This window comes from Rhineura floridana, chromosome 2, assembly GCF_030035675.1.
Source record: "Rhineura floridana isolate rRhiFlo1 chromosome 2, rRhiFlo1.hap2, whole genome shotgun sequence".
Lineage (NCBI taxonomy): Eukaryota > Metazoa > Chordata > Lepidosauria > Squamata > Rhineuridae > Rhineura > Rhineura floridana.
In genome coordinates, this window is record NC_084481.1 from 107475133 (window position 1) to 107487315 (window position 12183).

A 12183-nucleotide genomic window follows, 5' to 3' on the forward strand; every position below is an offset into this window, starting at 1 on the left:
CTGCTCCTGGTCTTGTTTTTCAGAAATTATGGAACTTCTCCATCTTCTGCTACCAATTATATAGTCAATTTGATTCCTATATTGACCATTTGGTGATGTCCATGTGTACAGTTGTGTTTTCGGCTATACTCTGATTCTAAATTCTCAGCTGCTGTTTTTATTTGTTGCCCAGTCGTGTTACAGGCTGGTGTGTGTGTGTGTGTGTGTGTGTGTGTGTGTGTGTTTAGTAACCTAAAATTGTTATTAGATTGTTTTTGTTGTAAGCTGCCCTGTGCTCCCTATGAGAGGAAGGGTAGGGTAGGGTACAAGAATAATAAAATAAATAAATAACTGCAAGAATATAGTCACCTTCTCCCATGCAGTGATGCAACAACACCAAGTTCTGTAGTGTACACACACGTGTGTGTTTTGGTTGAAGGCTTTAAAAAATCCTGACCTAAAGGATGGCTGATTACTTTGTGCTCACTTGGGAAATTTCCTGCCCAACCCTTGCAACTGTTTTTGTGAAACTCAAACCAAACCACTAGTGGCGCCAGATTTTTCTGTGCTGCCAGAATTCACTGCCATGTGGAAGAATTAAGTGTAAGCAGTTGTCTTCCAGTGCATGTCAATTATGTGTGGCTTAGTCTGTCAGACTTCACAACTGCTGCTACATACTTCCAAGCAAGGATAAGAATGCTGTTATGTGAAGGACATTTTGGTAGAATTAGGGGTGACCTAGGCTAGGGGAAGTCTATGTCTTTGGTTGGTCTGTGTCTTGCATGGCCCGTTGTTCTTTTTGTTCCTAGACTGTATCCATGGGGGCCTAACCTTGGATGTACTTCACCCAAGCAGGCGACATTTGCTATTGATAATTAGGAAAAGACAAAATAGTTTGCATTGCTTTATGCTATCTATTCCTGTTTTAGTGCTACTTTCTATAAAGTTTGATCATGTAAACTGTTTAATTAAAGGGGCATAATTTTTCATGTGATTAGCCTGATTGGAAGTCTTGCACTGTTGCTCTTTCTGGCTACTTTCTGACTATCTTTCAATACCAGCCATTACCCCCGCCCTTCCCATGTTGCAGTTGTACTATTTACTATAGACAGGTTATTAACTTGTTCTGTTTCTACTAGCAGAAGTCAAACTAGCTACTTCAGTTTCTGTTCCTCAGCATGGTTACTTCACAGTCCTTATCTCAAGCTTCTCACCAGGGATAGCCAACTTGGTGCCCTCCAGACGTTGCTGGATTCCAACTCCAGTCATCCCTGATCATTGTCCATGCTGGTTGGTGCCAATGGGAGTGAGAGTTCAACCACATCTGGAGGGCACCATGTTGGCTACCCCTGACCTGGGAGCTCTATTTGGCACACTGGTGCTATTTCAGTGTCAGTTTCGGGGGAGGGGAAGGAAAAAAAACCCAAACCCTCATGCTTGGAGAAGGATACCCAGACACTGAAAGGTAAAAGTGGAATTAAATGCTACAAAAGCACTGCTCCGGGCAAACCCTCAGATGATGAATAGTGATAAGGCAGCTGTGCAGCATAATTCAGGGCAGCAGAAAATGCCAGTTGTATCCTGGGGGAGGGATTCTTAAATAAAACCCAGGAAAAGTATCTTGGGTTGTATGTATCTGGCTCTGTCATACTCAAAGTGGATCCATTGAAATCAATGGACAATTTGCCCATTGAGTCTACTCTGAGTATGAATGAGTCATATATAACTCTCTTATCTTTAAACTAGCAGTAAGGACAGCCTTAAAACATGTTGCAGATGTGTTTCTGCACCTGTTAAGATTGTTTTTGGCTAATCCTAAGGTTCCTACTTAAGTATGAAACCATTCTACTTCCCTCATACCTTTTTTACTTCCCTCTGTGTGTGTTTTTGTTTTTGTTTACTCTGTGGTACAACTGAATACATAATACCCAAGTCGTGCTTCATTAGGGCTGTTGCACAGTTGTATTTATGCTTTTGTTTTGAGATGTTAGATCTTCAAAACCACTGAGGAACATCTGGTGCTTATTAAAGATTACTCAATAGGTCAGCACTGCTAGGGGCTCTCCAGGATGGGGAAATGTGTTAAGATGGCTTCCAAAACTGAACAGCTGGCAGCATGGGAGTTGGACACCTCTGGATTAATGCTTTTCTGGTTGTTGTTTTGTAAAAGGAAAGAACATTCAATACACTGATTTCAAAAGATTTTTATAGCAGCTCAGGGAATAAAATATTGATACTTCCACAACCAAACGGGCTGTGGTAATTGTACAGCAAAATGTTTTATAAGATCTGATTCATAGTGTTCATTTTACTTCATTTCACGATGTAGAATGTCTTACTTGTTGCTGTTCCACAAATATTTGCAGCAGTGGTTCTGTCAATGTGGAAATGTGATTAGGTAAGGCTATATCTAAAGGACTACAATAATACTAGTAAATGACTGAAGATAATCAAATTCTGGGCTGATCACATATGATTAGAGAAAATGTTGTCTATGTGATGGAGGTAAAGACAGAGAGACAAAAAATAGTGTAGATATCAAAAGCCCTGCACTATTAAAATGGAAATTCTGCAGATATCAGAATATCCTTAATTTGTGAATCCAGCAGAGAGGTATGTAGAGAAGGCTGTCTAAGCAGTTCCCCTTCCCCCTCTTATTTTGGTGTATATGTGTATACTATGACATTTTTGTTGGCTACATTGTAATAAATATTCTTTGAAAATGACAGCTGGTTTTATGAGAAAAATTGGAGAAAAGTGTTGTTCCTTGAGCGGGCCACTAAACTCCAGTTCACTGTAAACTGGATGAACACTGGCATCCCACAGAAATCAGCAGGATGTCTTCAGTGTGGATATGACTATCAAAGTCTTCACAGAATTTATCTGAAGAGTCTCTAATATAGCTGGACTTTATCCAGTATGCCTAACTCTTGAGTTAGGTATACTGGGATTTACCCCTGCATGATACAAACAGCACGAAGTGCCTGCATTTACAGGACTTGAGCAAGAGGTGCATAAAACTGGTGTGATTGAGATCGTGTTTCACCAGCAGATTTTGACTTGCCTGAGGTAATTTATTTATTTATTTATTTATTTTATTACATTTTTAGACCGCCCTATAGCAATAAGGTCCCAGGGCGGTGTACAGCATAATAAAACAGGTTAAAATACAAGTGGATGTAATACACAATAAAACATAATTAAAAATTTTCAATTTTAAATTCAAATTTTAAAATTTTTAAAATTTTTAAAATGCCTGGGCGAAGAGGTAGGTCTTTACCTGGCGCCGAAAAGATAACAAAGAAGGCGCCAGGCGTATCTCATCAGGGAGGGCGTTCCATAGTTCGGGGGCCACCACTGAGAAGGCCCTAGCTCTAGTTATCGTTCTCCGTGCCTCCCTATGCGTTGGGACACGGAGAAGGGCCTTCGACGTCGAGCGCAGCGACCGGGTAGGTACATAGCGGGAGAGGCGTTCCGCCAGGTATTGCGGTCCGATGCCGTTAAGGGCTTTATAGGTAAGAACCAACACTTTGAATCTGGCCCGGAAACATATTGGTAGCCAGTGCAGCTGGGCCAGGACAGGTGTTATATGATCAAATTTTTTTGTCCCAGTAAGAACTCTGGCCGCAGCATTCTGCACCAGCTGAAGTTTCCGAACCGTCTTCAGAGGTAACCCTACGTAGAGTGCATTACAGTAGTCCAATCTAGAGGTTACCAGAGCATGGATAACTGTGGCAAGGTTCTCCCTATCCAGATAGGGTCGTAGTTGGGCTACCAGCCGAAGCTGGTAGAACGCATTCCGTGCCACCGAGGCTACTTGAGCCTCCAGTGACAGGAGCGGATCTAATAAGACCCCCAAACTACGGACCTGCTCCTTTAGGGGGAGTGTAACCCCATCTAGGGCAGGTCAGACATCAACCATCTGGGCAGAGAGCCCCCCCACCAACAGCATCTCAGTCTTGTCAGGATTGAGTCTCAGTTTATTAGCTCTCATCCAGTCCATTATCGCGGCCAGGCAGTGGTTTAGTACGTCAACAGCCTCACCTGAAGAAGATGAAAAGGAGAAGTAGAGCTGCGTATCATCAGCATATTGCTGGAAACGCACTCCAAATCTCCTAATGACCTCGCCCAGCGGCTTCATATAGATATTAAAGAGCATGGGGGACAGAACTGAACCCTGTGGGACCCCATATTGGAGTATCCAGGGACTCGAGTAATGCTCTCCAAGCACCAGCTTCTGGAGACGATTCTTGAGGTAGGAGCACAGCCACCGCCAAGCAGTGCCTCCAACTCCTAAGTCCGCAAGACGTCCCAGAAGGATACCATGGTCGATGGTATCAAAAGCCGCTGAGAGATCAAGGAGAACCAACAAAGTTACACTCCCTCTGTCTTTCTCCCGACAGAGGTCATCATACAGGGCGACCAAGGCTGTTTCTGTACCAAACCCCGGCCGAAAGCCCGATTGACATGGATCCAGATAATCAGTTTCATCCAAGAGAGCCTGGAGCTGGTGAGCGACCACACGCTCTAAAACCTTGCCCAGGAACGGAACATTTGCTACCGGTCTATAGTTGTCAAGATTTTCAGGGTCCAAGGAGGGTTTCTTTAGGAGCGGTCTCACCACCGCCTGTTTCAGGCAGGGTGGTACCACTCCCTCTCGTAAAGAGGCATTGATCACCTCCTTGGCCCATCCGGCTGTTCCGTTCCTGCTAGCTTTTATTAGCCATGAGGGGCAAGGATCCAGAGCAGAAGTGGTCGCCCGCACCTGTCCAAGCACCTTGTCCATGTCCTCGAGCTGAACCGACTGAAATTCATCCAATAAAACAGGACAGCACTGTGCTCCGGACACCTCATTAGGCTCAACTGCTACAATATTGGAGTCAAGGTCCCGGCGGCTGTTTGTGATCTTATCTTGGAAGTGTCTCGCAAACTCATTACAGCGGGCTATTGATGGTATTATTGCGTTCTGAGGACCAGAGTGTAAAAGTCCCCGAACAACCTTATAAAGTTCCGCTGGGCGGTTAGAAGATGACTGAATGGAGGCAGCAAAGTACTGCTTCTTCGCTGCCCTCACCGCCTTCACATAGAGCTTGGTAGAGATCTTCACAAGTGCAAGACCACAGCCGTCGGGAGTTCGTCTCCATTTGCACTCAAGCCGTCTCCTTTCTTGCTTCATCACTCTTAGCTCCGGGGTAAACCACGGAGCCAATTGAGCTCTGCAGAGGAGAGGGCGCACCGGGGCGATCGTGTCAACTGCCCGGGTCATTTCTGTATTCCACAAATTGACCAGGGTTTCGACAGGAGCGTCAGTTTTATCAGCCGGAAAACTCCCCAGAGCCTTCTGAAAACCTTCAGGATTCATTAGTCTCCGGGGGCGGACCATCATAATTGGTCCTCCACCCTTGCAGAGGGGAGAAAACATTGTGAGCCTACACCTCAATAGGCGATGATCTGTCCATGACAGAGGAATAGATGTAAAATCCCTCACTCCCAGATCACCATCCCCTGCTCCAGTAGCAAAAATTAAGTCTAGAGTGTGCCCCGAAATATGCGTAGGGCCAGTAACAAATTGAGACAGCCCCATGGCTGTCATGGAGGCCATGAAGTCCTGAGCCGCCCCAGACAAAGCGGTCTCGGCATGAATGTTGAGATCCCCCAATACCATAAATTTGGGGGATCGCAACACCAAACCCGAGACCACCTCCGTCAGCTCAGTTAGGGAGGCTGTTGGGCAGCAGGGTGGACGGTACACCAACAGTATTCCCAGTCTGTCTCGCTGACCCAACGTAATATGGAGACACTCCAGACCATTAGCTACCTGGATAGGGTGCCTAATGAGAGGGATGGAACTTCTATAGACCACAGCGATTCCCCCTCCCCGACCCTCGGATCTACCCCGATGCTGAACCGAGTACCCAGGTGGGCACAGCTGGGAGAGATTAATGCCTCCCAGATCGCTCACCCATGTCTCAGTAATAAACGCCAGATCGGCCGCCTCATCCACAATTAAATCATGGATGAGGGAAGCTTTATTATTTACCGATCTGGCATTAAGAAGCAGCAACTGGAGATCCGAGAGTTGGCTGATAGAACTACCAGCAATCCTGTGGATGTGGGGAGGACCGGAACACGGTACAGCCACCAATTGTCTGTGCCGAGTTCCCCTCAGCCGGCATGTCCTCCTCACAACGCCATACCTCCCATTACCCGTCACTACGCTAACAGGGGCCCCCTCTGGTCCCCCCTCCCAATACCCTATCCTCCCGCCCAGGCACATAATAAATTTATTTATATTTATTTATTTATTTATTTATTAAATTTATATACCGCCCGACTAGCAATAGCTCTCTGGGCGGTGAACATAAAAATAAAATAAAAATAAAAATAAAATAAAATAAAAATACACACACACTCACAACATACAGTCATACAAACATCCACTCATTCCATTCAGGTCTACACAACAACCACAATCCCGTGCTCCATGCGCACCAACGCAGCTCTCAAACCGTTCTTCTACCCGGGAAAAGCACCACCTGGGGCCTGGTCCTGCAAGGTGCCCACGTGCAGAGCAGGAGCCCAAGAAGGAGAGAGCAGAGATGTTGGCCAAGCAGCAGCAGCAAAGCAGGCAGATGGCTCTCCCTCCCTGGGCGGTGATGGTCCTCTTCCCTTGCAGGCACTGGATCTCCCAAGCCCCCTCAGCCAGCCGGCTTATATATCCCCTCCAGAGAAGGGACAGGTGGAACAGTATCAGGCACAGCTGGCTGAGTACCTGGAGCCTGGTCCTGCGAGGTGCCCATGTGCAGAGCAGGAGCCCAAGAAGGAGAGAGCAGAGATGTTGGCCAAGCAGCAGCAGCAGCAAAGCAGGCAGATGGCTCTCCCTCCCTGGGCGGTGATGGTCCTCTTCCCTTGCAGGCAGTGGGTCTCCCAAGCCCCCTCAGCCAGCCGGCTTACATATCCCCTCCAGAGAAGGGACAGGTGGAACAGTACCAGGCAGAGCTGGCTGAGTACCTGGAGCCTGGTCCTGCAAGGTGCCACGTGCAGAGCAGGAGCCCAAGAAGGAGAGAGCAGAGATGTTGGCCAAGCAGCAGCAGCAGCAAAGCAGGCAGATGGCTCTCCCTCCCTGGGCGGTGATGGTCCTCTTCCCTTGCAGGCAGTGGGTCTCCCAAGCCCCCTCAGCCAGCCGGCTTACATATCCCCTCCAGAGAAGGGACAGGTGGAACAGTACCAGGCAGAGCTGGCTGAGTACCTGGAGCCTGGTCCTGCAAGGTGCCACGTGCAGAGCAGGAGCCCAAGAAGGAGAGAGCAGAGATGTTGGCCAAGCAGCAGCAGCAAAGCAGGCAGATGGCTCTCCCTCCCTGGGCGGTGATGGTCCTCTTCCCTTGCAGGCACTGCAGGTAACTTGGGAGACTTGCTTGACAGAAAACACCAAAACATTTGAGGTTTATTTCTTGCACTGTCAGAAACCCTAAGCATAACAAAGCCCACCTTTTTCTAACGAATGTGCAAACAGGATACTTTGCTTTCTCAAACATGATTTTTAAGGCTCAGAATGGAGACTCAGAATCCTGTTTGATGCCGTAAAGACACCTAATAAATACACCTAATAAATATGTTATTTGTCAATACATTCATGTTTTGTTCCATGGGGAAATCCTGTACAAGGATTACTCATTAGGCATAAAGTTTCATGCTATTACAATATGGGCTTGAAGGATTCATCATTATTAAACTGTATAACAACAGTTGGAAGATGGGAAGAGCAGAACACAAATATATAGTTAAGATCTTAACTAATACCCCCTTCTGGGCAAGGTGGTTGAGAGGATGGTGGCAGTTCAGTAGCAGACACTTTTGGAGGAAACAAATTATCTGGAATCATTCCAGTCTGGGTTCAGGCCTGGTTGGTTTTATCAAGGAATTGGCGTTGGTTGCCATGATGGATTGCCTTCTCTAGGAGAGAGACAGGGAGTATGGCCCCTTTGCTCCTTTTGGAACTCTCAGTGGCTTTTGATACCATTGACCATGTCATCTTCTTGGAGTGTTTCTGTGAGTTGAGGGTTGGAGGCACTGTTTTATGGTGGTTCTACTCCTACTTGCAGGGCCAGTCTTGGAGAATAGCACTGAAGGACTAATTAGTCCTTCAATGGACTAGGGTTAGGGTTTCCACTGGCATTCCCTTGATTTGTTGAGCTGAATATCCTGTGTTTTAATTGCTGAAATGTTTTAATGGTACTATTTTATTGTGTATTTTAACTATGGATATTTACATTTTAATGGTTTTGTGTATCTTGATTTTTATGTTTTGTAAACCACTTATAAGTCTACTCTGGCACTGTGGTAGATAAATTAATAAATAATATACATGTGAGCTGTAATATTTTTAGTAGCAATTCATAAAACAGCATAAGAGATGTGTTTTCCTTGGGATTTCTTCGTTCCTTTCTGCAGCCCATTTGAACATCTCCTGGAGGGGGGGGGAGAGAAGAGATTCTGACTTTATACACATTTTCCTGCTGATGACCAACAGATTTATATTGTAATACAGTAGAAATCTGAGAACCACCTGTGCAGCTAAAATGGCTTCTAAAGATAAAATCTATTATGCCTCTTGAAAGGCCATTTTGGTCTCTAGAGGAAAAAGGCAATTTTGACTTGACTGGGACCTCATGTATTGATCTTACACAGGTGGTGTTAACAGAAGAGAGAGATTAATCTGGGAAAGGAGGTGTTCTCTCTGACTTGTGGAACATGCCCCAGAATGGTTCCAAAGGAGTGAAAAGCTAAATACTAATTCTCTGAGAGAATGCGCATTTCATTTTTAAACTTTTCAATGCTTAAGATGTTCACAGACTTTTGTGAAACTCATAAGGCATTTGACTGGCAGGCTTTTTTTTAAATAATAGCTTAATATGAGGTTTGATAACCAGTTGTTTGCCAGTGACCCTCAGTTCCCTTTTTGTGTGGCCTCCTGGAATAGCTGAATAGTGATGGACTTGGTGGCCCAGGGTTTATATCCCACACCTGACCCAAAAAAGACTGACCTGACTGGCAATGGAAGCAGGCTTGTTCCGTGGGGAAAAATAGACAAAGTAGCCTTTCAGTAAATACCTGTTGCAGTGCAGCTATGATGACTCTTCCTGTCGAGAGCAGCAGGCTTACTAAGACACTCAAAGCTATATCTGGCAGTAACTGTAGTTCTTTAAGGGTGGTGGGAATTGTAAACTACAGTTCCCAGGATTCTTTGGGAGAAGTGATGTGCTTTCAGTGTGCTTTTAACATATGGTGCGTATGCAGCCTTCTCTGTGAAAATTTGTTAGATCATTGGCATAGTAATAGGCCTCAGTGAGATGTAAATCTTGTTTGAAGCATACCACAGCTGGATCTGGGGGCACAGGTGATGTGCCACAGAAATTAATCCCATTTTATAGTACAATATAGGTATTCTTCAGTTTCGGATAGAACATAGAATACTATATACCTTTAGGAAAAAAACCTACTTGTTGCTGGCATTGATGTCTACAGCTGTCATTATTTAACACCCAGCTGGAAAATCCATTTTAGAAGTGTTTGCCCCCCCTCCCCAAAATAGCATTAGGGCCTGTAATTGTTTTTCTGCCTGTTAATCACATTTTTCTTAGTGGTTAGAATACTTCAGGATTTACACATACCCACACACATTCCTAGTTTCAAGCCCATGGAAATAATCCTGTTGAATTCAATAAACCTTGGCTTACACTTGTTGGGATGTATAGATCTCTGTCTTTGGTACAAAGAGCCAGTCAGCAGGGGTTTGGTTTTGTACCTTGAAAGGCTTGCCTCCATTCCTGGGATTTGTGTTCACACAAGAAAGCTCTCTGTATGGTAGCTAATGTGTGACACAAATGTTGGATGGCATATCATATTACAGTTTTCAAAGAAGAACATGTGAAATCCGTCTTCACTAGGGTTCACAAATATATCCCTTTTTATCATTGTGTGAAATCCTGGTTCTGCTGAGCTTATTTTGTCTTGCATTTTCCTTTTGTTCTGTGTTGCTATTGTTAAGCTGCCTGTGGAGTGTGTGTGTGTGTGTATGTGTGAGTGAGTGAGTGAGTGAGTGTGTGTGTGAGAGAGAGCGAGAGAGCGTTTTGACTCAAGGTTAAACAGAGTTCCAGGCTTTCCTTTATTATTAATATACCCTGCTCTTTTTTTCCTCCTGGGTTTGTTGGTCATGAGGTTATTGCATTTTGCAGGACTTAGTTTAAGCAGAATTTCACAGAGAGAAGTAGCTGCAAGGCAGCACCCCTTCTCTCATTGGTGCACTTGAATTCTGTAGCATTAAAACAGACAATTGCTAAGATGCTTGTGAAGCAGCTTGCAATATCACCACCACCATGGATTCTTACTGGATAGGACTGACTGAGAATTAATTTTAAAAGAGTTTAGTGGATCATACTCTTGGGTGATGTGTATAGGTTTGCAGCCTTGGCTGTTTGCTCATATGACTTCCTTAAAAGTCCCTTTGGGCCTCTTTTTTGCTTTTTGTACCGCATTGCTTTGTTGTGATAGAAAATAAAAAGGGATAAAAAATTAAACCTACATTGTAACCAATCTCATTACAGATCACAGAAATGCAACTAGCACTTCACTGTCATTTCAAAAGTCAAAGGGAGCTGTGCTTCAAGTTTCACTGCAGCAAGATCCTTGGAGCAAAAAGTGTAGATTTGTATTTGGTGCAGATAGAATGCAGCCTAAATCAAGTCTGCAATTGCCATCATCTAACTCACCAGTACTGTACTGAGAGATCTCATCTCAAAAAATTCCCGAGCCTACTCTGATGCATGACGTCACCCTCTCTAGGAGTGAACTTGGCTGGTAACAGAATTGTAGCCAGAAAGGGGCCACTGAGAAACAAGGAGTTATCAGTATGCTTGGGGGAACCTCTAAGTTTGCAGAAGGACAAACAAAAGTCCAAAGGGGTAACCCGCTCCCCAAAGAAACATATCTATGAGAGCTAAGCATGTTCAGGGGCCAGAGAAAGCTAAGTGTTTGTCAGGTGTGTGGGAGAAAACTGGGGTGAGGGTGGGGTGGGAAATGAAAAGGAGTTTCCTATAAGGGGGTGTGGCTGACTGGCTTGAATACTGAACTAGAGTAGTCCACACTGTGACATTTTTGTTTTTGTTGCAGATCCCACTTACCCTTTTCTTCTGCTCACCTGGCATAATCTTTGTGGCCTTTTCAGTGCCAGGTGGAGACCTGTCTGTTCATCCAGGCTTTTAAAATAACTTAGGTAATCCATTTTTTTAAAAAAAGTTATAATTTTGGGAGTGCAGTGAATGATTTTTAAAATTTGTACATAATTTTGGGAGTGCAGTAAATTCTGTTTTGTTGTATTACCCCTCCCTTTAATGATTTTATGTTTTATTTGGTATTTAAATTGTGTTTGTATATTTATTGTAAGCTGTTCAGATAAATTTGTTATGCGGTGGCATACAAGTGCAATAAATAAATATCATTTGATGGAGCTGTTGTGTATATATATATATAAAGGGGGCATCCTTTTAAGTAAGAATCACCTAGTGACTATTTACGCCTTGTGCTGGAACCAGAGACCCAGTCTTGGCTGATTACATGGAAGTGGTGAAGCATATGAAAGTTTGAAATCAACATACTTTTAGTTCCCATCAGGATTCTCAAGTGTATGTAGGACACATTATATGCATTTATATATACATGTAAATGTACTGCTTTCAAATCGATTCCAACTTATGGTGACCCTATGAATAGGGTTTTCATGAGGCTGAGAGGAAGTGACTGGCCCAAGGTCACCCAGTGAGCTTCATGGCTATGCGGGGATTCAAACCCTGGTCTCCCAGGTCGTAGTCCAACACCTTAACCACTATACCACACTGGCTCTCACACATTTATATATAAAGGCCTAATATAATCCAAGAGCTGTTTGGGACTGTACCCGTGTTTCTTTTGCAATATTAAATATGGGTCATGTGGGGAAGGGAATGCCAGAGACTTAAAAATGTTGGGCTATATTCAGCTAAATGTTTCTCAGAGTAGATCCATTGACATGAAAGAACCTAAATTATTCATATCTATTAACTTCAGTGCATCTACTCTGAAGGACTAGCATTGAATGCCACCTATAATTTGGGCTGTGGCATTATGGTTATTTCTGTTCTGGGCTTCTTGGGAAATTTCACTCTTTTC

The 12183-nt window shown here is 44.3% G+C and overlaps 1 protein-coding gene across 7 annotated transcripts in view; it reads left to right on the forward strand.

Annotated features, from left to right (window-relative positions):
* TSPAN4 (tetraspanin 4) overlaps positions 1-12183 on the forward strand; it is a 937220-nt gene that overhangs the window by 143237 nt on the left and 781800 nt on the right. Inside the window, exon 1 of one of the 7 annotated variants that reach the window (XM_061610065.1) lies at positions 7331-7376. The exons of the other annotated variants lie outside the window; for them this stretch is intronic. The gene's annotated coding sequence lies outside the window, so the exon portion shown is untranslated. Of the gene's footprint in view, positions 1-7330; positions 7377-12183 lie in introns of those variants that run through there. 7 annotated transcript variants of the gene reach the window in all.